The following is a 6,000-nucleotide window of genomic DNA, read 5'->3' as shown; positions in this document are numbered from 1 at the left end:
AATATAAATGTAAAAATCATATGTGGTTCTCTCATGGAACCGACACACAAAATGTTAGTGTATCGGAACGTGACACCCGATCCAATATATATGTGTCAGAACGTGACACCCGGTCCAATATATGTGTCGAAACGTCACACCCGATCTAATACATGTGTCGTAACGTGACACCGGATCCAGGAAGCACAACCACAATAACAATCACGCCCATAATGAACAGTGCACATAGTCACACAGTCAAGTAATGAGTTCATGTCATGTAATTGTTCATACTTAATCATTTCCTTATGTTCGATTCATGTTTCCCTATTCACATACATGCATGCATACAATGAAGCAATTAAAATAATATATAATACAACAGAAAGTCAAACCATCACCTACCTCGAAACCAAGCCTGAATACTCCTAAGACACTTGAGCCTTCCCCTTCCGGAGTCTTTCTGTTTGTTCTTGGTCTAAAACAGGTAATTAAAGTAAGGATCAATAAACAAGTCCTAATTTACCCGAATTATATCAAAATATATACCCAAGGCCAAACCCATGATCCTAATGTTCAACTAGCACTTTTCCACCATTAACTTCAGGCCAAAACCCTCCCCCAACAATAATTTACGAGGATTCTAAGTTCTAAGAATCAAAATACGGATTAGGGGAGTAATTAACATACCTTTAGCGCGAGGATTTGTGGGATTTTGATAAGAAACTGCCCTGGGTTGTCCCTTAGCTCTTAAGAACAAAGTTTTGCAGAACATAACATTTTTGGGATTTTTTCCCGATTTAAGTAATGACTGGCCCACCACGGTGGGCCCCATCCCGTCACAGCGGCCCCGCCTTGGCAGGATTAATCCCGCCTCAGTGGATTGGAAGGAGACAAAAACTCAGAATTTGATTTCCAAGCTCCCATTTCACAACACGCCTTCAAACCTGGACGTTCTAAAACTATCTTTTCACGCAAAGATCAGTTTCGTGAGTTCTACTCGCCTGAATTCATTTATGTAAAGCCGTATAGGCTCCTTAACGTCTTGGATATCCACTCACGTGATCAAACTCATAATTAAATCCCTCAACCACTTTTGGATTACCGTAAACCTCACCTGACTCAAAATTCGTCCAAGTCTGGCCTAGGCTAGAAATTCCCAAGTTACTACTCAAAAGTTTTCTGGCCCAAATTCCTTCTCCATTGGTTTTTCCATAACGATGAAAGCAGGTCGTTACACAAAATATTTATCTTTCATTTTCATTTTAAGTTAATTTTTTATTGCATTTTTATTTGTAACCTTCTTTTTACATTTATTGGATTTTAACTATACCAGAACATGGGCCCTTTTTTTAAAAAATAAATAAAATATATTGAGATAAAATGAGAAAAGAGTTGGACTTATTTATTGCTACCTGTCATGTTTACAGTATTGGACTCAAATCATTTTTAAATAGCAAGCATAAAATGGAGACTCATTTTGTGTTGTGGGTTCTACAAGGATAATGAGGAATGGGGCCCTCTTGCCAAGCCTTATAAAAGATAGTTAGGGAGACTCATAGACGACTGAGAGTCTCTAAGAAAAAAATGAGCTCTAAGATCTTGACACATAACTGGACCTTCTAAATGCAAGGTTATTTAGTAGTTATCTTTGACATTTTATTGGCAAAAAAAGTAAATTGGATTTGATCAAAATATTGATATATTCGAGATTAGATTCTGAGATGGTCACAAATACATGATGATATATTATTAAAGTTACTTTTTATGACAATGAAGTCATAAAAATATTTTCTTTATTTTTTCTAGACATATTTTTTCCCATCATGCCCCTGTACTAATTGATTGTTTCATCTTGGAAGGAGATTGAATTGGGATAGGAATCTTCTATTAAAAATTAACCCCTTTTACATATTTTACCCTCTCATTATTCATCATCCTCTCCCTGATCCATGACATCACAACTCAGCAGTTGTTCACCCCCCCTCCCCATCTCATCTTTGGCAATGCATTCCTTCCTCACCCGACTGATTTACCTTCCATTAGGAAAAACGTTTTTCTCTGCCTATCAAGGCTTAGGTAGATAGGAAGAAATCATCTAAAGTGTTTTTATCCTTTTTAGTATGTAAACTCTAGTCTCCATGATCGTTACTCACTTCATTCCTCGCTAGTTTACATCCTTGGGTGCATTGCGGCTGACTTACCTCTGAAGTTTTTGGTACATTGTTGTCAATGGTGCGCTTAAAGCCCCAACAAATTTTAAACCCTCATGAGTTGAGTTCCAAAATTTGGAATGATTTCACTCTGGCCCGTAATCCTCCTTGCGAGTAAAAATAATCATGAGAGATACAACAAATTGGATTTTTGGTGTGTGTTGATTTAATGTATTGCACCTAACATTTTATTTATTTGAGCTTAGTTTTTTTGTTTCATTGTCTGACTATGTAGTGCGTCATTTGACTCTTCTGTGAAGCTATGGGATGTTGAACAGGGGCATCTTCATCACAGCTTTAACGGTGACACAGGTAATGGATGTGAACTCATTATGTCTACTTGGACATAGGATATATTAAGACACTGTTAATAAAATTACATTTTTTAACTGTTAGTCTGCACATCCTTGTAAGTTACTAACTTAACTTTTAGCTTAAGTATGAAACAGGTTGCCTAACGTGTTCCAAAAAAAGTAGTAAGAACAGTAAGTAAAAATATAATATTTTATGTGGAAAACACCTGACTCAAAATGTGTAAAACAACCATGACATGTACCACTATAGGATTTAACTCCAAATTCACTAAGGCCTCATTTATTTTCATTAAGATTAATGTATGAATCTGAATGCATGTTGAATAATTAAAATGTTGTCTCTAGATCTGAGCACTCAATCCAAAAACATATAAGAATAGAAAAGGCAACCCAAACAAATGTCTAACCTCTTATTAACTACAACTAGTTCTTAGTTTTATAAATAATAACATCTGAATGCACGTCTAAATTAATAAGTAATATTTTTGTGCATGTGTGTAAATACTTGGTGTTAGGCTACTACTTTATTGAGACATTCTTGGCAGAGATTTAAAAACATATAAAAATAAAAAAGGCAACCCAAACAAATGTCTAACATCTTATTAACTATAACTAGTTATTAATCTTATAAATAATATTATTATGTGAAGTTAAATGCTTAGTGTCTTTTGAAAATATAAACTAAAAAACAAGAAGTATGTAAGAATAAAAAAAGCAACCCTAAACTAATGCTCCCTCTGTCCCAGTTTATATGACTTACTTTCTTTTTTAGTCAGTACCAAAAAGAATGATACATTATTATATAATATTATATAGTATACAATGTTGTAAAATAGAATTAATATTACTAAATTAAAGTTTTTTAGTAAATAATCATAAATTGAAAGAAAATATTCAGGTGGTTCTAAATGATTAATAGAGATTGTCATAGAGCTAATTGTTTTTTGAGACCAAAATGACCAGATTTCATTGAAATATTTTAAAATACAATCAAAATTTAATTATGGGGAGAAAGTGATATTTCTTTAGTAATAATGTTTTTTTACTTTACTCAATTTTGTAAACAAATTTTAACTTACAAAATAGAAAAATAATATCAATATAAAAAAGGTCACCAATAGTCTTTCATCTTGATGTTATTACTATAAATGATGGACACAATTTAAGTACAATTTTTCTCTTATATGTTAATACTTGAAATTTGATAGGTGCATGACACTAATAACGATTATCATAAATACTGTAATATTTTATCTTTATACATAATATATCTGATGTAATTTTACAAAAAGTGTACGTCTATAGAAAATTTCAACACTGTTATAAGTAGAACGTTATAGAGAGAAAAAAATATAACGTAAAAAATTAGTTCTAAAGAAAATTAGGTTGTTATAGTGAAATGTTGTTATTACGAATGATGGTTAAATAGAGATTTGAGTGAATGTCAAATATTAAGCTTGACCAATTCTTTGTTATATATATATATATATATATATATGTCACAACCCGAGCCTACACCTTGGACGTGGCCGGCACTCGAAAACCATTGTTGGTCCCCAAGCGAACCCTCATCTTGGCTGACTACAAGCGGAAGACTAACTCAAGCATACATAAGCATCAAATTGAAAGAAAAGTTTTAAAATAGTTTACTGAATCTCAAAACTGAATTGAATATACTGAGTATGAAACATAAGTTTTAAATAAATCATCTGAAACTGAAAGACTCTCCTAAATTGTCTATCTATGAAGCCTCTACTATGAATAGACGAGTGTCGGGACAAGACCCATGACTACTCAAAATGTTACTAATACTAACAACTCATAAAATTGGAGTCCTCTGAAAGCAAGGAGGTCTTACTCAAAAGTAGACGAGCGGATGAAATGATCTCAACAGAAACTTGTTGAGGATACTAAGAACCTGTATATGCATCATTAAAAGATGTAGGTCGAATGACATCAGTACATTGAATGTACGAGTATGTAATATAGCTGAATAACAAATAACTGAAAGAAATGACTGCAATAGATAACAATACCTCAAGCTGAATTAAAGAAATAAAAGAGTTCAATCATACAAAGCTTTACAAAATACTTTCTCATCTCTTCACTCAACATAATAAGTGATATATAAAAATACACTTTAACTCTATCGGGAGATTCTCTAACCCACAACCATCACTATGAGCTACGTGATGATACACTATCTCGTCCACGCTGCCAGAACTGTCCTATACCTTGTCGGGGTATAGAACATCCTCACCTAAGTGGATCCACCAAGCAATAAGGATTCATCTAAACGGTATGATCCTTTACCCATGTTGACATACATGGTTTATGGGGGTTGTGAGTTATCTAAACTCTCCCCCATATCGGTTCTCAATACTACTCTAATAATATATATACCTATGCTCAATGTTTAAAAAAAATATACTCTTCGTCTGGTTTGAGATAATTGCTCAAACTACCCTCTTAAAAGAGGTAGCGGCTCTTGAAATATCTTTTGAACTCATAACTCATTTAAAAATCTCAATTTCTCTTTTATCAATGTAAAAATTGATACCTCTAGGAATACATAGTCCCCTTATACTCTTACTCAATTCATACTTGAAAACTATTTTTTTCAAAAACATATCAAAATCATATTTTAATATGATCATTGATGACTCAGGAAGTCATACTACATAAACATTGATCGTATATCTAGATACCATGCTGCTCATACATTGATGGCATACTCAATTGTCATAATAAACATGTTTTAGAAAGTCTTTTCTTAAAACTCATCTTTACTTCCTCAAAAACTTAGTTTAAAACTCAATTGTTGGCTTTATAAAAAAGCTTCTTAAGATTTATAAGTCAACTCATAGGTTTCATGTGAAATTATGGAAATGAACGACTGAAGTAAGGGATCTTAATTGCAATATGGAAATTCAGTACTCAGAACTCAACTACACTACTCATCTAAAAAATACATAATTCATAGGGTTCATACTGAAATATAGACATGAACGGATCAACTCAAGAATCTTTATGTGTAACATGTAGCAATTCAATAATTAGATATAGAATTTCAAAAAGAATCTAAAACTCAAGAACTCAAAATCAACTCATCTCAAGAATACTCAAATATAGGGGTAGAATCCTAGATTACTCTTTTAATGATTTGAAAGTAGATGTAGGTCATGGGGATGAACTAGCCCAACACTATTAGTCTTACATACCTAGAAGAACAAGGTTCTTGAAGAAGAACTTGATTAGAAGCCTTGAAACCCTAACTTGAAGGAGAAAAATCAAGAAAACCTTTCTTGAGATTTCTTGAATTAGTTTCTTGAAATCTCCGTGGTCAATAATTATGATTTTAATTAGTAATTCATAGTTGTATGGAGGAATTTGAGTTGGAAAGAATGGAATTTTGGAAAAAGACTTACCTTGAAGAAGAATCTTGAAAAAAAAAGAAAGAATCTTGAATGGAGTCTTCTACTTTGATTTTTCCT

Source organism: Solanum verrucosum, unplaced genomic scaffold (genome assembly GCF_900185275.1).
Source record: "Solanum verrucosum unplaced genomic scaffold, falcon-dt-bn FXZP01000181.1, whole genome shotgun sequence".
NCBI classification, from domain to species: domain Eukaryota; kingdom Viridiplantae; phylum Streptophyta; class Magnoliopsida; order Solanales; family Solanaceae; genus Solanum; species Solanum verrucosum.
Note: the sequence above shows the minus strand (reverse complement) of the source record.